A 22,555-nucleotide genomic window follows, 5' to 3' on the forward strand; every position below is an offset into this window, starting at 1 on the left:
TGCCTGTGAACATTTTAAACAGCCTCATTTGCAAAGCACTCATCTTGGGGTTCAAGGGACTGGCTTATCCTCGCTTTATCAGTCCCACCCTCTGGCTAATAGAGAGTTTGGGTCATTTGCTTCATCACCACATAACCCCTCCTTGTAGTATTATATGGCATAAACAGAATGCTCAAAGAACACAATTACCCATTTTGCACAGTTTGAGCCTTGAGGTGGTTGGATAGATAATTACGATTTATGACTGCCCAATAAACCCCCACTGAATTTCAGCTGAGTAGTCGTTCTGGCTCTATTATGTTGCCAGCGTTGGAGATAAAGGCCAATTTCCTATTTGGAAGTTCAGTTCCATTGCCCGGCAACAGAAAATCTGACAGACGGGTATTAAATTGCAGGGTGACCTCGTCCAGCACCACCATTTCCAGCACAATAATGGCAGTCCATGAGCTGGCCATAAAGGCTATCTCCCTCTTCCTTTTGTCCCAGCAACTGCTATGCAGAGGTTTACCACCTGTAAACATTTATTTGTTTATACCCCGTCTTTCTCCCAAGTTGGGGTTCAAGATGGCTTGCAATATTTCATAATGCCATTCTGAAACAAAAAAGTCATAAAAGCGAACTATTTAAACAATAATAGTCAAAATGCATGAAAACACATTTGGAACTAGCAATTTAAAAAAATACAGTTTGACCGTTGGTCAGCTTCTTTTGCATCTTTGGTTTTCAAATAGGAAGGCCTTAGCCCACTTGCGGAAGGATAACGGAGAGGGTAAAGGTAAAGGGACCCCTGACCATTAGGTCAAGTCGTGTCCGACTCTGGGGTTGCGGCGCTCATCTCGCTTTATTGGCCGAGGGAGCCGGCGTACAGCTTCTGGGTCATGTGGCCAGCATGACTAAGCCGCTTCTGGCGAACCAGAGCAGCGCACGGAAACACCGTTTACCTTCCCGCTGGAGCGGTACCTATTTATCTACTTGCACATTGACGTGCTTTTGAACTGCTAGGTTGGCAGGAGCAGGGACCAAGCAATGGGAGCTCACCCTGTCACAGGGATTCAAACCGCCGACCTTCTGATCGGCAAGTCCTAGGCTCTGTGGTTTAACCCACAGAGCCACCCGCGTGGAGAGGGAGTCCGTATTAACTCTCTTGGGAGGGGATTCCACAGTCTGGGAGCAGCCACAGAGAAGGCTCTGTAGTTTGTCCCCGCCAACTGTGCCGCTGATGTTGATCAGGCTGGGAGAAGGAGCTCACCTGAGGAACTTAGCGCCCTTGCAGGTCTGTAAACGTAGAGCAAACCTTCATGTCTGTTAACCATGGACAGATCTGTACTCCATTTCTACATCCTGTTATGTGGGTTCTGTTTCATGTCAGTGCAAGTCTCAGCTCCATCCTTAAGAGCGCTGAACAATTCACAGTGATTAATACTAATTTTATGTTCACTTATTCATGCCATTCCTTCTAAAGGAGCGCAGGGCAGCAAAGACTTTTGTGATAAGAAATACAACTAAGAACAAAATAAAAACCTATTTTAACCACATATAAACAGCTAAAAACAATAGGACGCGTTTGAAACAAATTTGAGGACAGATGTAACCAAATATTAAGTGAAATTCAAAAATGCCCCGTGCTCAGTACTGGTTTAGTTCAGGACTATACAGTGGTACCTCGGGTTACATACACTTCAGGTTACAGACTCCGCTAACCCAGAAATAGTGCTTCAGGTTAAGAACTTTGCTTCAGGATGAGAACAGAAATCGTGTTCTGGTGGTGCGGCAGCTGCGGGCGGCCGCATTAGCTAAAGTGGTGCTTCAGGTTAAGAACAGTTTCAGGTTAAGAACGGACCTCTGGAATGAATTAAGTACTTAACCTGAGGTACCACTGTATAGGAAACTGCCTTATACTAAGACAGACAATTTGTTCATCTAGCTCAGTGTTGTCTACACTGACTGACAGCTGCATTCAGGTTTTCAGACTGGGAGTATTCCCAGCCCTAGCTGGAGCTGCCAGAAATTGAGCATGGAGCTTTCTGCATGCTTAGGAGATGCTCTGTTGTTGAACCACATCCCTTCACTGCAACACCTATCCAGAGTATCGTCTACTATGGATGCTCTACTGTGGATACTACCATGGTCCTTGGAGGGCTTTTGGTGGGAAGGAACCGCCAACTGAAGTGAGCTATGTTTAATTCACAGCACTTGCTAAGTTTAAGTCAGCCTGAAAATGATGTGCAGGCCTCCAGATTGTGATCGATAGCCTTTCTGTTTTTGCTCTTTTCATCAGCAAACTCATAAAGCTCTTGAAGGAGCGTCTGCACCCCCATCGTTCTTCCTGGTCCAACTCCGAGCGCCTTCTGGCGGTTCCCTCACTGTGAGAAGTGAGGTTACAGGAAACCAGGCAGAGGGCCTTCTCGGTGGTGGCACCCTCCCTGCGGAACGCCCTCCCAGCAGATGTCAAAGAAATAAACAACTACCTGACTTTTAGAAGACATTTGAAGGCAGCCATGTTTAGGGGAGCTTTGAATATTTGATGAATTATTGTATTTTAATGTTTTGCTGGAAGCCGCCCAGAGTGGCTGGGGAAATCCAGCCAGATGGGTGGGATATAAATAATAAATTATTATTATTATTATTATTATTATTATTATTATTATTATTCATGATCATGGTGCCCCCAACCTCATGCCCAATGGAGCTGTGTTTGGCTGAGTGGGCTACATGTTTCTGGCTATTGGATGCAAAATGCAAAACAAATGAAACAGAACAACTTCTGCGACCTAAGCTGGCAGATTCAGGCCACTGGTGACAGTTCATAACCTTTTTAGTTTGTTCTGTTTTCTTCCCTGGCTTAGTATCATCACCCCGAAAATAATTTAAACATAGGCTGTTAATATTCATTAATTTAACTCTTCATTGGCTTCAGCAGCACCCTTGCATTAATGACACTTCCTTCCAGAAGCATTTTAAATTGACCTTATTCGTATGGAAATGCGATCTCCCATTAATCCAAGAGGACAGAATAGAGTCTACTGTAAACCCAGCTGTTCTGCCAATATATTTGCTGAACCTTTCTCATTGTTGATGGCAGAAACACACCCCAAACCACCCACCCACCCGTGCTACAAAGGTAGCAGGAGCTGATAGCAAAAAGTGGTATTTTTGTGAAAGTTAACCACAGGGGGTTGCTTTTTCCCCCGGTTGTTTCGCGGGAGTGATCTGAAGGCAGCGATTGGTTTTCTCCTTCTTGATCCCCGTTTTCCTTTCATTTTTGTAAGATTAAAGGAGGGTGGGGGATTAAATATCTGTAAAGGATAAGTTTGTTAAATTGAGAGTTTTGAGCAAACAGATCACACTTGAAACCAACACCTGTGCTATTTTTGATAGCTATTTGCCATGCAATCTGTTGTGGCATGTTCTTGAGTTGTATAAAAAGAAAAGGCACAGTTGGTTGTTGACCTGTGTTGTAGGCTCAGCTTTCTCCCAGATTTTCAGTTTGCATGACAGATGTACATCTTGGCAAACTGAACGCTGGTTTAACCGTCAATTTCACCCTTCCTGCCATGCTTTACATGGGCTACCTACTTTTCCCCCCTTGCTTTTTTTTTTAAAAAAATCAAATTTTAAAGCATCAGTTATATGGAACCTTGTTCCTATTTTTTAGATTTACATATCCTGCTTTTCGGCTTACATTCTCAAAGCCGCTTGCAAGATTTGCAGAATGCTTGGGCGCTGTAAGAATTAGTATTGTGCTAAAAATGCATTTGCTTACCAACGGTTTCCCATCAGCTAACGTGACGTCACACTGGGAAATTATCAAGGGAAGAGGATACTTTGGGGAAAGGTGCAGGACTTTGTTGACTTTCAAGGTGGCTGAGGGATTTGGTGAACATCTTTTCATTCTACAAATCACACCTTAGGTCTGATTGGAATGTGGTCAGAAGTTTAGGGATCTCCCACCTAGGAATTCCCATAATATGTTTCCTGCTTGGCAGGGGGTTGGACTCGATGGCCCTTGTGGTCTCTTCCAACTCTATGATTCTATGATTCTATGATTCTATCTGAAATTTCATTGTTTATCGCAAGCTATCAGTCCAATGCTATTTAGAAGGTTGATTTGGGAGACTTCCAGTTATATGCAATCCACATCTTTGCTGCCAGTTTGAATTACTTAATAAGGTCTTTGGGCAGGAGTCCAGGGTCATTAGGTTCAGGTTTTATTTATTGAAACCACTCTTTAATTAGATATATCAAGGTGGCATACAACATTCAGAATACAATAAAATCATTCATAGTATTCATGAAAGGGCAATTGAAAACCGTCAATAAAACATCAGTTGATACTGGTTGGTGAAAAAAATGGAACTTCCTATTGTGTCCTATTGTGTCTAAAAAAGGCAGTTTTCAGGAGACGTCTAACTGAGGGCAAGGCTGGTTCCTGACAAACCTCTACTTGTAGGGAGCTCAGTGGGGCAGGGCTTGCTGCACTAAATCCTGGTCCCCAGTGAAGGCCATCCGAACCTTAGGGTCATGCAAAACCACCAGAAGTGCCCCATCAGAAGATCTTGGTGATCGAGGTGGAGTAATGAAGAAGCAGCATAGATTCAGGTGTTACCTATGGTCTGATGTGAAGAAAACCCTCGTGGTCACTAACAGATAGGTGGTTGTTTTTGTTATAATGACATATTTATTTTTATTCCGCATTTCCCTCTGATGGGACGCAAGGCAACTTGCGGATAGAAACAGGAACTGCTAAAAACACGGAAACACGTTCCTCAGCCCTCAAACCTTTGGACATCCCCACCAAATGAATATTATTATTTTCTTAAATGATTTGCTGGATGTAATTTCTTACATAAATTGCAGAATTGTTTTGCATGTGATAACAAGAACAACAACAACAACAACAACAACAACAACAACAACAACAACAACAACAACAACAATTTTATTTATACTCCACCCTTTCCGGTTCAGAAAACCGGGCTCAGGGTGGCTAACAACAAATTTAAAACACTTAATTGTAAAAGCAGCATAAAATACAGTATAAAAACATGAATAACAATAAAATTCAAATTTCAGAAATCAGTTTGGGGGAAAGCCATCTAATAAGCATTAGATAGTCACCAGGGCTAGCTGGCTGAATTAGTTCTACTTTGGCCAGTGAGGAGGCCGGGGGAGAATTAGCTGTGGGGTCTCAGAGCAGGTAATCTTCATAAAAGGGGAGGAGGAGGGAAGAGAAGGGAAATAAAAGATCAGGCTGAATTCAAATTAAAGGCCAGGTGGAATAGCTCTGTCTTACAGGCCCGACGGAAGGAGGTTAAATCCTGCAGGGCCCTAGTCTCATGGGGCAGAGCATTCCACCAGGTCGGAGCCATCACTGAAAAGGCCCTGGCCCTGGTGGAGGATAGTCTGACTTCCTTAGGGCCTGGAACCTCTAAACTATGGTTATTCATGGACCTTAAGGTCCTCTGCGGGGCATACCAGGAGAGGCGGTTCCATAAATACGAGGGCCCTAAGACTTGTCCCCCTCCATCTTGAGCTCAGTTTGATGCAACGTGGGTTACAAATATGTTTTTAAGATACGAATATGATTGAAATATGATTTAAGATCTTCCTTGCAGGCCTTATCCAGCCTCTTCACTGTCTGAAATACAGTAAGCAGTTGCCCATAGTAATATTAGCAATACCATTGGGGGTGCAGGAGCAGTTCCATTCAAAATACATTTAAGCCCAATGAAATTCAGTTTCCGAAGCAAGTCTACGACCCCCAGAACTCCCCAGCGATACTTTGAAATTTGCGCTTATCCAAATTTTGCAACGTAGCTCTCCAACCAATGTTTACAAAAATGCGTATCGGGGCAGGGTGTCTAAAAACGAAACATACTGATTGTTAAGCAACTCTGGGAATTGTAGCCCTGGGAGGTTGAACAGGGGTCTCCTAACAATTCCCAGTACAGTGGTACCTCAGGTTACATTCGCTTCAGGTTACAGACTCCGCTAACACAGAAATAGTGCTTCAGGTTAAGAACTTTGCTTCAGGATGAGAACAGAAATCGGGCTCTGGTGGCGCGGCAGCAGCAAGAGGCCCCATTAGCTAAAGTGGTGCTTCAGGTTAAGAACAGTTTCAGGTTAAGTACGGACCTCCGGAATGAATTAAGATACCACTGTACCTTAAACAAACTACAAAGAATTGTTTTTTGGGGAGAAGTCACAAGTGTTTAAAGCGGAATGTATGGTGCGGCCGGGGGTCTATAAACGTGGTGGCCGTGACTGCAGCAATATTGCGGGTTTGGGGAGTACTGCAGCCTTGTAAATGGCAGCGTCCACGCTTCTAATCCCCACGTGGAGGTGCATTCCTTGCAGATGGCGTGCACGGATCCTGGCCATCCGTCTTTAGACGTTTGCACGGGGGGGGGGGCCCTGCTGTAAAAGTGAAGCACCCTCCTCCCCCGGTTGTCTATTCCATCTCTGCCAAAGCCACTAACTTATATAATGGGCAGCCAGTGTGTTCTGCTGCATGCTTAAAGGCCAGCTATTATCATCACACAGCCATTCACTGACCACCACCATCCTCTTTTCTGTTGACTCATCATTCCTCTCCCCACCCCGAAGAAGCGCCAGCCTTTAGGAACCGCAGATTCTCTCTCTGGAACTGGCCCCCCCTCCCCACCGCTTTCCGTTATATCCAGGGCTTCTAAAGCACAGCTTATTTTTAAATCAATCGTAGGCTGCGCAGCTAGCAAAGCAGAGTGTTAATTGGGTCCAGTGGAATTCTCATTCCCATGGGGGCTCCTCGAAAAAGAGAGCTTCACCGGGGGGGGGGGGGAGGGAGGGGAGGAAATATATGCAAGCCAGCTACGTCAGCCGCAAGCAGAGAAGGCTTCTATGTGTGATATTGCAACAATCAGGGTTGTTTTTTTAAAAAGTGACTTTTATGTTTATGATGGGGGGGGGCCTGTTAGTTTATTCAGATGCAACCTGCCTTTAAGGAAGAGCAGGGATAAAGGGGGGGGGGCAGGGAATCTCCCTAATCTGTATTATAGCCCCTTTGCAAGCGCTCTCCTTTGCAAACTCCAGAGTGCAATTTGCCATGCCTGTCCTTGTCAGCATTGTTCTGGTACTAATTCCATATGTATGTCACATAGGAGCTCTGCGCGCTCGTCCCCCCGTCCCCCCACCGATTCGCTCCCCTTCCCACCGTCCATCTATTGCTTCCCCTCCCCCAACTCCTAATGGCAGATTCCCCCTCCCCTCCCTCACCCCTTCCCCTCCGAGGAAACGTGGAAGCAGGGAAATTCAAACTTTAAACAGCCTACATATAGCCTGAGTACCCGGTGAAGATGAGTGTAGCTTAGTGCTTACTCTGTTCCCCCCATTCCTCCCCCCCCGAGTTGTTGTCCCCCCAAAAAACAAACCCCTCCACCCTCCGCGCTCTCTCTCTCTCCCTCTTTCTCTCTATTTATAACACAAAGCTTTTGAAAGAAAACTAAGACTGGGCCCCGTTCTCTCTCTGCTTTCGCTTGTTACCGTGGCAGCGTGTGCATCTCAGTGCCGGAGAATGAGGCAAGCTGGCAGCGCTTTTTGCTTCTGCCCCTTGCGCTTGGGATTACGGGAGAGGAGCCCTCAGAGGGACGTTCGCGGCAAGGATGCCCTACCGAGTTTGTTATGTGCCACTTATTCCGGTTAAAAGGTGAGAGCTTCTCTATAAGTGGGTTGCTTGTTTGTTTTGGATCCCTTTTCTGGTAAAAATCTGTGTGCATTGTTCAGTTGCGAGAGCTTGCTGTTCATTAGCTTGTGGGAGCGAGAGAGGGGGAGAGAGAGAGGAAGAAAGAAAAGAAAGAAAGAAAGAAAGAAAGAGTGTAAAGGTGGAGTTTTGCATCTTGCAGATAGTACATCCCTCCAACCGCCGAAGAGTGCTTGGTCCGTAAGAATTCCCCCCAGTGTCACAAGTGTTTTCCGCTAGTAAAAAAACATGGTGAAATGAATCGCGAGTGCAGAAATAGTGCTTCGTTTCCTTGTTATTCCCATGGTATTCTGCCATGTGGGGTTGCCTGCGCGACATGCAAGACCTGAGAGAGAGAGGAAGAGAGATTCACAGAGAAGGGGCAGATGTGTATATTACTGACACTTGCTGGGTGGGAAAAGAAGAAATAAGAAGCTATAAGCAATGTGGATGCTTTTCATCCCTTTTATGGTGAAGTTTGATGTCCTCGACACTTCTCCTCAGGTAAGAGGATCTTAGCTCTGCATATCCAAAGTTTAAGGATTGCCCGTTTGAGTGAACAGCCCTTGTTGTGGCAAGTTGTTCCATTCGTCTCCTGTTGCCCCTGTCGGTCAGCGCTTCTCAAAGCCCGTGACCCACTTTGGTGCATGAGGGATACCTTCTTAACAGATAGGTTTTGTACCTGGGTTGCGAAAATACACACACGCCTGGGCTGTGTTGGGAAATACGCTCTGTGTGTGTGTGTTTTGCAGGGCTTGCGCCTTTAAAAGGAAGTCTTCCCTCAAAACACCCGCACCATTCATGCGGAAGAGACGCATGAGGAACAAAGATCTACGCTGCAAACGCTTCGGTCCTGCAGTTCAGCCTGTGTTATTTTGTACCCGGGTATCAATACAGAGCTACAAAACTATCTCTTATGAGGCATCCCTGATGGCCAGGTGGTTTTCCCATGACGTTGCCCTTTGCAACCTTCCTGTTTTTAATTTCATTTTGAAATAAACTTAACTAGCTAACTGACATTCACACGGCACATTTAAACTGCATGGCTTCCCCCTCCAAAACATTCCAGGTAACTGCAGTTTTCCACCCACAGAGCTACAGTTCCCAGCACCCTTAACAAACTTCAGTTCCTAGGGTTCTCTAAGGGACGCCATGTGCCTTAAATGTATAGTATGGATGTGACCAAAGTGTAGCAAGACTGGTCCAGAGGCGAGTGGTAAAAGGACTTCTTTCTGCCCATAGTTTGGGGCGGGGAGGATTTTTACCTGGAAAACTTCAGGATCAGAGAGGCTTGACTCTCCCAAGTCTTTTCCTGCAGATGCATTGCAGCTTCCACGCTGCAATGAAAGAATTTGGGCACGAAAACAACAACAACAGGGTGATAAGAGTTGCGTACATGACTGACCCTCAGCCTTCCCTACCTCACTAGGTTACTGGGAAACCCATAAAAGCTCATGTAGATCCTTCTGAGTTCTTTGGAGGGTGAAAACCAATTGTGGAAACGGATGAAGGAAATAAATCCAAAAAAAAAAAGTTAGTAGTGCACAAATTGCTGCCAACATAAAACCCGTGTGAGTAATTTCTGGCACGCTGATTGCTCGGAAGAAGTAAAAAATAAACTCCATAAGCCAATCCAGTTCTCTTCCAATTTTACAAGTGTTTTTCCCCCCTTTCCTTTTTCCCACTTGCCTGATTTTCTGCAGTTGATTCTTCCTTGCCAGAGGCACCCAGGACAGTGGATATTTACAAGCCCATCTTTAATGCTTATAGACTTTATAGGTTTTCCCAACATTCGGCTTTGATGTTGATACTTGCCCGGAGCTCTTGTGGCAAGTTGGCTGCAATTCCAAACAGAATAAAGGCATAGTGGGTCCCGTCCCCAGGGTCTGCATCAGCTCAGCGTTTATTCTACATTGTGCATCCCTGCTTGGGAAACTTCTTTGGCAGCAAAGCGCTGGACCGTGTGTGGGAGAAGTCATTGTGTAGTTGTCCCTCGTACATAACAGCTAATTAAGGCTTTGTGTAGAGTAGCACATCCAGGGTTGTGTGTAAAATACATTCGTTTTTAAGGAAGTAATATAGGCCACAACAATCAAAGGTGTATTTTGCAGCTTCCCCTCCAGTGTCAGACGAAAAAGGGGAAAGGTGTTTTATCTGCTACAGCAGGCGAGCTGGGTGGTGGAAAGGGCAGAAAAAATCTCTTTATGCTAAACCAGACATTCACAGATATTCATTTGGTCTTGCATTGTTATGGTGCTCACTTAGGAGAAATCTCACTAGGTTCGCAACCTTCTTGCCCTTTCCTACGCACTCATTCTTCGCTCGTTCAAGAGGGAACTTCATGTTTGTGACCAGAAACTAAAAGGGGTGGGTGGGTGGGTAGATCAGACACCACCACACTCAAGTTAATTGAATTTGCGGGAGGTGTTGCTGTGTGTCGGTGGGGAGGATGACACACACACACTTTGTGTCTGCCAATATTTACAGGTGAGCATGCACCAAGATGTTGCCTCCCAAATTTGCAGACGTTGGGTGCTGGGCTGTTGGCACGCAGGAAGGGCTGAAGTTCAGTGGTTGAGCAGCAGGGTTGGCGATACAGTGGTACCTCGGGTTACGTACTTAATTCCTTCCGGAGGTCCGTTCTTAACCTGAAATTGTTCTTAACCTGAAGCACCACTTTAGCTAATGGGGCCTCCCGCTGCCGCTGCACCGCCGGATAATAATAATAATTTATTATTTATACCCCGCCCATCTGGCTGGGCCTCCCCAGCCACTCTGGGCGGCTTCCATAAAAACCAAAAATACAGTAAAATATCACACGTTAAAAACTTCCCTGAACAGGGCTGCCTTAAGATGTCTTCTGAATGTCAGGTAGTTGTTTATCTCTTTGACATCTGCTGGAAGGGCGTTCCACAGGGCGGGCGCCACTACCGAGAAGGCCCTCTGCCTGGTTCCCTGTAGCTTCGCTTCTCGCAATGAGGGAACCGCCAGAAGGCCCTCGGCGCTGGACCTCAGCGTCCGGGCAGAATGATGGGGGTGGAGACGCTCCTTCAGGTATACTGGACCGAGGCCGTTTAGGGCTTTAAAGGTCAGCACCAACACTTTGAATTGTGCTCGGAAACGTACTGGGAGCCAATGTAGGTCTTTCAAGACCGGTGTTATATGGTCTCGGCGGCCGCCCCCAGTCACCAGGCTAGCTGCTGCATTCTGGATTAGTTGTAGTTTCCGAGTCACCTTCAAAGGTAGCCCCACGTAAAGCGCATTGCAGTAATCCAAGCGGGAGATAACCAGAGCATGCACCACTCTGGCGAGACAGTCCGCAGGCAGATAGGGTCTCAGCCTACGTACCAGATGGAGCTGGTAAACAGCTGCCCTGGACACAGATTAGACCTGTGCCTCCATGGACAGCTGTGAGTCCAAAATGACTCCCAGGCTGCGCACCTGGTCCTTCAGGGGCACAGTTACCCCATTCAGGACCAGGGAATCCTCCACACCCGCCCGCCTCCTGTCCCCCAAAAACAGTACTTCTGTCTTGTCAGGATTCAACCTCAATCTGTTAGCCGCCATCCATCCTCCAACCGCCTCCAGACACTCACACAGGACCTTCACCGCCCTCACTGGTGATGCACCGCCGGAGCATGATTTCTGTTCTCATCCTGAAGCAAAGTTCTTAACCCGAGGTACTATTTCTGGGTTAGCGGAGTCTATAACCTGAAGCGTATGTAAATTGAAGTGTCTGTAACCCAAGGTACCACTGTATCTGGTTTTCAACATTGTGATTTATCACCAGCTAAACATTGCAATATATCATTGAGTAGTAGAGTTGGAAGGGATCCTGAGGATTATGTAGTAGCATAGCCCCTTGCAATGCAGAAATATGCAACTGTTCATTTTTGGGAATCAAACATCACAATATTTGAAATAAGGATGGAGCTATGTAGAGGCATTGGCTGGCTTCACGGTTTTCCCCACATTGTGATTTTTGCATAGCAAACACACCATGACATATTGCCAGGTCAGAAATCATGAAACCAATATCACAAGATGGACTTCAAACCAGTTCTGGATGATATATCAATAGATTGCCCAGCCCTATCAAGCACTATCAAGCACAGTATACCTGAAGGAGCATCTCCACCCCCATCGTTCAGCCCAGACACTGAGGTCCAGCGCCGTGGGCCTTCTAGCAGTTCCCTCACTGCGAGAAGCCAAGTTACAGGGAACCAGGCAGAGGGCCTTCTTGGTAGTGGTGCCCGCCCTGTGGAACCCCCTCCCACCAGATGTCAAAGAGGAAAAACAACTACCTGACTTTTAGAAGACATCTGAAGGCAGCCCTGTTTAGGGAAGCTTTTAATGTTTAACAGACTACTGTATTTTAATACTTTGTTGGAAGCCGCCCAGAGTGGCTGGGGAAACCCAGCCAGATGGGTAGGGTATAAATAAATTATTATTATTATTATTATTATTATTATTATTATTATTATTATTATCCTTTGCATGTCTGAGGTCCCAGGTTCAGTCTTCCTGGTTTGGCTGGGAGAGATACTTGGGAGCTGCTGCCAGTCAGTGTAGACATTATTGCCCTAAATGAACCAATGATCTGACTTGGTGTGAGGAAGCTTCTTATGTTCTTCAGTTTTGCTGAATTTTGCCCAAACACTGTCGTTCTTTTGGAACATGCATATGACCACATCCGAAATGCTTCTCTGAACTATTTTGGGGGTAGAGGGGCTTCATTTGCTCTTTGAATTTGCTTAACCGTGCCATGTGGAAAGGCACCCCTTTTCAAATCATCTCCTTTAAGATGATCAGGAGGAAATCCAGCTGAACAGCCTCCTTTTCCTAATCCGACTTTGCTTCCAGCCTTGCCTATATGCAGGCTTTAAATAAGTGGAAAGTCTACCAAAAGCCCAGTGATTAGGGGGAAAGCTCTCATCTGCGGTGCTTTCAAAATCCAAGGTGCGAGGGGAAAGAAAATCCCCTCTGAAGGGCACGCATGTCTTCAATGTCACAGTTGTTAAGAATGTGTGCAGAAAAACTAGGAGGTTTCTTTTTTAATACATTCTCCTCTGGGGCAGAACGTGACAAAAGAGTTTTGAAGGTTGGCTAGGGATTTATCAATGCATTAATATCAGAGACCTTAAACTGCTGTCTTCTTCTTCCTCCTCCTCCACCATAAGTGACTTAACTTCTCAAGTTTGTGGCGTCATCCCACTGACATAATAGGTCGGGTGTGGGAAACCTTTGGCCCTCCAGGTGTTGAGGAACTACAGTTCCCGTTTCCATCGCTCCCCAGCAATGCAGCAGGCTCCATGGAAAATTGCTCTTAGCTTTGTGGCTGCTCTCTCCCCCCAAGACATTGGATCGCTCCCCACTTATTCCCCCCCTTTACCCTTCCAAATAAATGAACAGATCATGTTTTCTCTGTGGCTTAAAATGACAAGGAAAAGTGATTCTAAAGACAGGCTTACTGCCCAAATGAGAGAGAATACAGGGCTCTCTTGTTTGAAGAGTATTAGCATGAGAATGAAGGGGCTGCATGGTGTGTTGGTTTAAGGTGCCCATGCAGAACTGAGGGGGAAGGGAGACCAGGACTGTTGTGATTTCCAGAGCCTGCAAAACCATTTTTTGTGCCATAAATAGTCTCCACTTTCTCCTGCAGAATTTAACAGAAATGCAAAAAGCCAAACTCTTCGTAAGCCATTATTTTGTTGTTGTTGTTTAGTCGTTTAGTCGTGTCCGACTCTTCGTGACCCCATGAACCAGAGCACGCCAGGCACTTCTGTCTTCCACTGCCTCCCGCAGTTTGGTCAGACTCATGTTTGTAGCTTCGAGAACACCGTCCAACCATCTCGTCCTCTGTCATCCCCTTCTCCTTGTGCCCTCCGTCTTTCCCAACATCAGGGTCTTTTCCAGGGAGTCTTCTCTTCTCATGAGGTGGCCAAAGTATTGGAGCCTCAGCTTCACGATCTGTCCTTCCAGTGAGCACTCAGGGCTGATTTCCTTAAGAATGGATAGGTTTGATCTTCTTGCAGTCCATGGGACTCTCAAGAGTCTCCTCCAGCACCATAATTCAAAAGCATCAATTCTTCGGCGATCAGCCCTCTTTATGGTCCAGCTCTCACTTCCATACATCACTACTGGAAAAACCATGGCTTTAACTATACGGACCTTTATTTTAAGCCATTATTTTAAGTACACGATAGCTGCCCAAGGTGATCTTCCTGTGCCCCTTCCCTGAGACAACGGGTTGTATTCAGCTAACGTTTACTCAGAGTAAACTCACTGAAGTAAATAGCCATTACTAACGTGGGCTTAATGGGCTTACTCTGAGTATTATAGCTAGTCGAACACAACCCAGTGGGTTTCCCCTCTTGCTCCTGCAAATTTTCAGTTGGGTAAATGTTTCTCTCCCAAGTTATGCAAGAATAATGATTGAATTTTAAGAACAGCCCAGTGAATAGGTAATTCCCAGGGTCCTTTTATCTGATTTCCTTTCATGGAATTGGGAGACAAGGACTAAGAAAACAAGTTTGCCAAGCAGAACCGAGTTACTATCAAACTTTACTTAAAAGAAGATTCTGTGTTGAAGTGAAATGGGCTGGCAGAACTATCCGTGCCCTTCAGAAACTATTTTCAGATCTGAGGTAAATGGTGCCTCTTTCTTTAAACCTATTCTCGGCCCCGAACTCAGTTCCCCACCTTCCTGGTTGGTTTGTCATGCTCTTACCCGGAAGTTGCAAGCTTAGTCCTGCTTCGCCCAGACTTTCTGTATTTTAGCTTAACCTTCACACTCTGTATAAGTCAATGCAACTCAGAAAGCTTTCTCCCATTCTGTCTAGCTTCTTAATTGTATGCTTCGGCAATTCTTCGCATTTATCAGCTACTTCTTGGAACTGATTTCAACAGCCCAGATGCAAAGCGGCAAAATTGCAGGGGTGCTGTTGATAACATGCCATGGTGGGCCGTGAACCCTACACAGGACCAGGCGTGAGCAACTTGTGACATGCTGACCCGAATGCAGCTCACAGCCTCATATGGTGTCTCATGGGGGTCTGTTTCTGCTGCCTGCCTGAGTCTATGCAAACAGGAGGTGGTCAGGTATCTGCAACATATGCCTTTTGGGCTTCATCTTGACCATTATATGTTAGGCTGACCTGGAAAGATGGGTTGTTGGTCTGGTGTAATTTTTGAGTGCATGTCAAATGCCAGTGTAGTATTTGGGAACGTTCATATACTCAGGAACATGATGATCACATATTTTGCATGCGAAAGGTCTCAAGTTTAATCCCAGGCATCTCTAGGTCTGGCTAGTATTTTGTATGAGTGTCTGTTTTTAGACAAATGAATCCACTAATTAGGCAGCCAAATATTCACAATCACATGGAATAAAAAGTAAGTGGTCTTTTGGATTACTTTTGGGGTATCCTGTTTCCTTCCCTCTGGTTTCTTAAAATTTGGGGGGAGGGCACACTCAAATACAAATAGTTTCCATCTTTCTTTTATTAATCTAGTCCATCATCCTTAGGCTAAGGCTTATCTTTCCTTCTGTCTGCAATAATTTCACTGTTGGCATTTCTGTAGTGCAAGGATGGGGGACTTGTGACCCTAGAGCAGGGGTCAGCAACCTTTTTCAGCCGTGGGCTGGTCAACTGTCTCTCAGACCATGTGGTGGGCCGGAATATTTTTTTTTGGGGGGGGGGAATGAACGAATTCCTATGCCCCACAAATAACCCAGAGATGCATTTTAAATAAAAGCACACATTCTACTCATGTAAAAACACGCTGATTCCCGGACCGTCCGCGGGCCGGATTGAGAAGGTGATTGGGCCACATCCGGCCCACGGGCCTTAGTTTGCCTACCCCTGCTTTAGAGGCTCCCATCAGCTCTAACCACTCACTGGCCATGCTAGCTAGAGTTGTAGGGAGTTTTGAGTTCAATAAGACCCAGAGGTATATAGGTTTTTATCCCTCCTATGTAGTTCACATTGACAACTTCATTTAGTTTTAAACAGATCAACAAGACTTGGGGTGCACAGAAAGAGAACAGCGTCCAGATATGCCAACATAGTTCACCTGTCATCTGCTCAAGAGCATTCCAAGGAGAACTGTGGGAACATCATCCTTTGCACTGTGTGTTTGGTCTTGCATTTAAAAATACAGTGGTACCTCGGGTTAAGAACTTAATTCGTTCTGGAGGTCCGTTCTTCAGCTGGAACTGTTCTTAACCTGAGGTACCACTGTATTTTGGGGCCTCCTGCTGCTGCCGCGCCGCTGGAGCACGATTTCTGTTCTCATCCTGAAGCAAAGTTCTTAACCCGAGGTACTATTTCTGGGTTAGCAGAGTCTGTAACCTGAAGCATCTGTAACCTGAAGCATTTGTAACCCGAGGTACCACTGTACTAACAGTGAAGATGTGCATCTACAAATAAACACATTTTTGTTTTTGAGTAAGTGGTTACCGTTTTCTAAAGTGAGCCATGTACTTATGCGCCTACAATTTTATGCCCCCCCCCTTAGGTCTTTTTTTATTTTTAAGCCCAGTGCAATTCTCTGCCATTTTGGAGAGTGCCTGGGATGCGGGTGGCACTGTGGGTTAAACCACAGAGCCTAGGACTTGCCGATCAGGAGGTCGGCGGTTCGAATCCCCGCGACGGGGTGAGCTCCCGTTGCTCAGTCCCTGCTCCTGCCAACCTAGCAGTTCAAAAGCACGTCAAAGTGCAAGTAGATTAATAGGTACCACTCCGGCGGGAAGGTAAACGGCGTTTCTGTGACTGCTCTGGTTCGCTTAGTCATGCTGGCCACATGACCCGGAAGCTGTACGCCGGCTCCCTCGGCCAATAAAGCGAGATGAGCGCCACAACCCCCGAGTCGGCCACGACTGGACCTAATGGTCAGGGATCCCTTTACCTTTACTTGGGGAGTGGCTACTTTTGACTGAAAAGCGAGATACACAAATAGTAAATATTACTCACCTGATAATGGGTCTCACCTTCTCCTTACCATATGCTAATAAAAGCAGATTGGGGAGGATTGTGAGCTGGATAAATCACGGAATCATAAAAACCATACAGCTGTAGAGTTGGAAGGGACCCCGTAGAGTCATCTAGTCTAGCCGCCTGCAATGCAGGAATCTCAGCTAAAGCATCCATGACAAATGGCCATCCAACATGTACTTTAAAACCTCCAAGGAGGGAGAATCCACCACCTTCCGAGCGAGATCCTTCCACTGTCAAACAGATTTTACTGTCAGAAAGTTCTCCCTGATGTTGAGTCGGAATCTCCTTTCTGGTAACTTGAAGCCATTGGTTCGAGTCCTGCCCTCCAGAGTGGGAGAAAGCAAGCTTGTTCCCACTTCCATGTGACAGCCCCTGAGATATTTGAATGCTGGGAGGGAAAGGGTTGTGTTAATTCTCTTCATTATCGGCACTTTCCTTTATGATACTGCTTCTGTTTTGGCTTCCAAGTTGTCCAGGCTGGTGTTGCTTTTTTTAACCAACCAACCAAAACCTACAAATCAAACCGGGGGTAAAAAAACCTCCCTGTACAGTGGTACTTTGGGTTACATACGCTTCAGGTTACATACGCTTCAGGTTACAGATTCCGCTAACCCAGAAATAGTACCTCGGGTTAAGAACTTTGCTTCAGGATGAGAACCGAAATCGTGCTCTGGCGGCGCGGCGGCAGCAGGAGGCCCCATTAGCTAAAGTGGTGCTTCAGGTTAAGAACAGTTTCAGGTTAAGAACAGACCTCTGGAGCGAATTAAGTACTTAACCCGAGGTACTACTGTAATGTGTAGTTTTAGCCTTAGGAGAAAGGGAGAGGGACTGTGTGGGATGGGTCATATTACTGGACCTCAAGCAACCTGCTCACATATTACGAGAGATGAGCTGGGTAAATTCCTATCTTACAAACCCCAAGTTCTGATAAAATTTGCTGTGTAGAGATGCTATGTAGAGAGGTATACAATGTACAGTCTTCAAGAAAAAAGATTAAGGAAATCCTGAAATCTGACAAAGTAGATAAGTAAGGAAAGATCAGCAAGGATGGTGTCAAGGTGAGTTGCAAAGCTTGAGTGGATCAAGAAACCTGTTTGAACAAAAAAGGATTGAGGTGTGTGTTAGATGAAGAGCAGTTTGCAACAGCAGGAAAGAGATTAGTGGATTGCAGAGTGGGATCAACATCTGGGCAGCATTGTTGAAGCTGAACATTTGCTAATCTGGAACAAGAACTTTGCACCAAGAAAGCAAAGTTTGCCGATATAAAATGGAGCGTGCACTAGATCTGGAGTTCCTTTTGCAACATGAGCATCTTGGGCAAGATGCACAGATCTGCTCCCAGATAAGTTGCAAAGTAACGAGTCTGTACCAAGATTCAAGAAACGGTGATCTAGCTGCTAAAAGTCTATCCTCTTTTAATAATAATAATAATAATAATAATAATAATAATAATAATAATAATTTTTATACCCTGCCCCTGTGGTATGTGCTTAAGGAACTGTGGGTTGGAAGAGTAACCCAACAATGCTCTTACAAGAAGTCTTTGAGCCATTGTGGTACAGTTTCAACCAGGGTTGAAATCCCAACTCAGGCATGAAGCCAGGGTTTCCCAAACTTTGATCTCCAGCTATTTTTGGACTACAATTCCCATGATCCCTGAGCGCTGGTCCTGCTAGCTAGGGAGGATGGGAGTTGTCATCCAAAAACAGCTGGAGACCCAAGTTTGGGGAACCCTGCACTAAGCTATCTAACTCATCCTGTTATATGGATGGAACAGTGTTCGTAACTCCCATTGTTCTATGCGCATTTTGCGACAGGTAATTTCATTAGCATGACCAGTTTCTGAGCTCTGGGCTCAGTACTGCGCCTAAAATTTCAGATTAAAACTGGAGTAGAAGGAAAGGAGGACCTTTTTCTGCTTCCCCACTTCTAGCTACTTGCTGAAGACTGGAGAAGAGACCCTCTTAAGAACATTAGAGGGGTGGGCAAGGGAAGAATTAGACCATGTGAAAAATAAACATAACATTTCAGCTGCAGTTCATTCTTTGTCAGCTTTGTACTCTTGTTATTAAAAAGCATGCTTAAACATTCTGTTTCGTTTCTGCACCCATGACTTCGGCTTAAGGTGCCATTTAGCTCCTAGCTCTCATAACACTGGGATAGAATAATTTTAATAAATGAATAAATAATTTTATAAATGAATAACTTGAATTCCACAACTTAAGGGCTGACACAGAGAATGCCCTCTTCTGGGCTAACTCCCGCTCTCCAAAAAAAACTTTTGAGGGAGGTGCAGGAGAGCATCAATTTCTGACAGTATCTCTAATGTTCCATGAGATCTCCCGATATTTTGATGAAATCGTCGCTATGCTGACATTGCTTTGGGGGCTTAGGCCATCTGAGGTGGATGCTTCACCCTGCCTTGTGTGTGGGCCGGCCTGGGTGAGTTGGAGCTACGAAAAGGGTCCCCTCTGCTGATTCTAGCACCTGGGAGGGTCTGTTCTGTAGGGAAGGAGGTGATATTTCAGATACTTGGGGACCTAAGTCTTTCAGGGCTTTGAACACCATTGAGAGCACATTAATCTGGCCTAGAAACGAACTGGTGGCCAGTGTATCTGTTTTAGAATGCAGGTTACGTGAGTTCTGAAGGAAACCCCTGCTAAGAATCTGGCCGTTGCATTTTGGGCTGGTTGAAGTTCCCGAGTTGTCTTCTAGGACGGCCCCTGTGGAGCATGGAGTACCATGGCGAGACATCTCTGTCCAAAAGCGTCCATAGCTGGTGAATGATCTGGAGTTGGAAAAAGGCAATCGGCTCTTGAGGCCACCTGGGGACTAGTGACAGTGCTAAAGTATATATATAAAAAGGAAAGTGCAAAACTTGCATTTGGCTGGTCCAAAGCACTAAAGAGAGTGTAAAAACGAACAGACCCAACACCGTTTTCCTTGAGTTAAGTTGTCCTGGTACACCTGCCCTTTGTGAGCTGTGGGCAAACTGAAACGTATCATTATGCTCTTTTGCCGCTTGCTTGGGTGTTATAACTCTTTCTGGAAACGAAAAGACACATATTCTTGTTTGTTTTTTTTAAATGGGGGGGTAACGCTATAAAGAATGGCGACAACAGCTTCATGTATGAATCTGCTGTGTGTTATTTCCTGCCGTTAACTCTGTAACAAGATGCTAAGGCGCGTACGGGGTGTGTGTGCTTCTACACACCAAACAATAGCATCCTTTCTTGAAAGGTACCTTGTTAGCAATTCTGCTATCACCACCCCCTTTTCCTGGGTTTGCAGCATGTTTAAGCTATCACGGCGTCAGTGGCATTGACAGTTTTCGCACTAATAAATGGTCCAAAAGCTTTGGAAATTCTCGGTGTTGATTTAGGAGTTACGGCAAACATAGCACTCTCTAATTTCACCATTACAGTTTCCTTGGATACGGAACATTTTTGCATAGAGTTGCATAGATGCTTTCTTGCTATAATCGTTCCAATAAGTTGGGACTTTGGAAGAAGAAGAAGAACGCTCAGAGGCGAAGGCAGATGAATGCTTTGTATTCTCATCACCAGAGAGGGTGGCAGGGGGAGAGGAGTCTTAACTTTGGCAATTAATCTGTGCAGTTTGCTTTGAGTCCAGAGCTGGCTGCAATTTGAGCCACTGTGGACAGCTTGGGTTTGTCTATGGAAGCGTTGGCACCTTGGGTTATGCTGTGAATCTTGAGTTGCAACCAAGCAAGTCAATGCTTGTGTGAAGATTATGAAAGAGGGTTTGTCTTCTCTCTGCATTAAGTCTTGCACTGTTTTGTGTACAGTTACCCTGGTATATATACTGAACAATAGAGTACCCTGAAAGGAGTCAATTGGGCTACTGAGGATTTGCAGAACCTTTATTTAACAGGACGCAAAGAGTTGTCGATATATCTGATAGCTAGCCAAAGGCTTGTGGATTTTTGCATTTTCCCTAGAAAGTTGTAATGCCATGTTTAGGTGAGCCTATTCTGAAAGGAAGTGCATAGTTTGGTGCCTGTCCTAAAAATACCCCACAATGCTAGCTTTAAGACTTCTTAAATTTAATTGGTGAGGTTGATAGAGCAGTGTCTTGCAAAACACAGAACTTGCAGCTAGGGTTCACGTGGAGTTATTGGCAGTGGTGTAACAATAACTTGCGAAGGAGCTCATAATGACAGCCCTACCTTCATAGCCCCCCAAGGAGAGTTGAAAAATGCAGGTAGCACTGTTGATTCATTATACCACCTTCTTCTTCTTCTTCTTCTTCTTCTTCTTCTTCTTCTTCTTCTTCTTCGATCACTCGTAGCCGAGTAAGGTTGTCTTCCATAAATATGGTTTTAACAATGAGTCCGTAAGTGACTGTGGACGCCAATTCTGGACCCACACGTCCTTCCACAGTGGAGACATTGGTTCCCAGGCAGGAGTTGATCATGGTGTGGATTTGCCAAGCGTGCCCTTCTCTTAGCATGTTTCTCCCTTGTGTTCTGAGTTTGAGTGTCTTCAAAGTCCATGACACCTTTGGTAAAGGCTGTTCTCCAACTGGATAACAAGTGGTATTCATTATAATACACCCACACCCTACATCCCTAAGCACTGCATATCACCATAGCAATTTAGTAAGGTCAACATAAGAACACAAGGCACAGCAGAAGAACATAGTTCAGGCCAATGGCCCAGCATCCTATTCTGACAGCGGCCAACCCAGATGCCTGTGGGAAGCTTGATTGCAATCCTATGCACAGTTTCACCGACTGCATCAGTTCAGCTTGCGAAACACATTGCAGTCCCACCCCCGGGAGCAAGGCCCGTTGGGAGAAGGTAAACAAACTGGAAAAGACAACGTTCTGGTATTAAAAAAATGTGGCCACAACTTTTATTGGTTCCAGATGTAGGTAGGATTTGGCCACAGGCATTGGGCATATATCCCTCTCAGCCTCCTGTTGGAGGACTGAGGCATGGCAGGGTCAATCATGTGATAGATGGGTCCATTGCAAGATGTGGTTTCTATGTGGAGGGCTCTCCCACGCCGCTGAAGGAAGCTCTGTGGTCCATCTGCCGCTGGCCTTGGCTTTTGGGCAGAGACTTTGGTTTCTCTGGTACTTCTGCCACTGATGCCATAGCTCACACTCTAGAAACAAAAATGTCCTGGGAATGGCTTATGGAATATTTGCAAAGAAATTGTTAACAGATAAGAACTGCAGTTTTTTTAAGAGCATATATTTAAAGCAGATGAATAAATGAGCAAATTAAATTAATTTGGATATGCAGAAGTATGAAAAATAAATATAAGGAACTGCAGAAAGGGAGGGGGAGGAAGTCAAATTCTGAAATGTCAAAATGATTGTAAAATTATTGAAATGTATAAAACTGAAAATCATAAATAAAATATAAAAAAAGGGGAAAAGTCCTGGGGCCATGATCCCACCACATTCACCCTCAACTAAACAACTGGAAATGGGATTATGATTATGATTTCCATTTATATACCACCCTTTATCAAAAGATTTTAGGGAATTATTATTGGGAATCTATGTACAAATGTAGCAAACAAGTAAAACAATAATAATAATAAATTGCTTCATGAGGAAAAAACAATGTCAGAGAGAAGTCCTGTCTGTCTGTCTGTCTATCTATCTAGCTAGCTATCTATCTATCCATGCATATATACATACATGGCACAATTTTCATCTGAGATGGCCTCCAGGCAAATGGCTGTCCACACATACCTTTTCCCATGAAGGGACTGTATTTCTTAAGCTTCCAGATCTGAACCAGCCCACACATAAAACCCGCTGTGTCAGCATTTGTTCTCAAAACTCACTTCCGTGATGGTT

General features: G+C 45.2%; 1 protein-coding gene across 9 annotated transcripts in view; it reads left to right on the plus strand.

Annotated features, from left to right (window-relative positions):
• Window positions 1-22,555, plus strand: part of FAT3 (FAT atypical cadherin 3) — a 450,775-nt gene that overhangs the window by 83,952 nt on the left and 344,268 nt on the right. Inside the window, exon 1 of one of the 9 annotated variants that reach the window (XM_053385572.1) lies at window positions 7,415-7,684. The exons of the other annotated variants lie outside the window; for them this stretch is intronic. The gene's annotated coding sequence lies outside the window, so the exon portion shown is untranslated. Of the gene's footprint in view, window positions 1-7,414; window positions 7,685-22,555 lie in introns of those variants that run through there. 9 annotated transcript variants of the gene reach the window in all.

This window comes from Podarcis raffonei, chromosome 4 (genome assembly GCF_027172205.1).
Source record: "Podarcis raffonei isolate rPodRaf1 chromosome 4, rPodRaf1.pri, whole genome shotgun sequence".
Classification (NCBI taxonomy): Eukaryota; Metazoa; Chordata; class Lepidosauria; order Squamata; family Lacertidae; genus Podarcis; species Podarcis raffonei.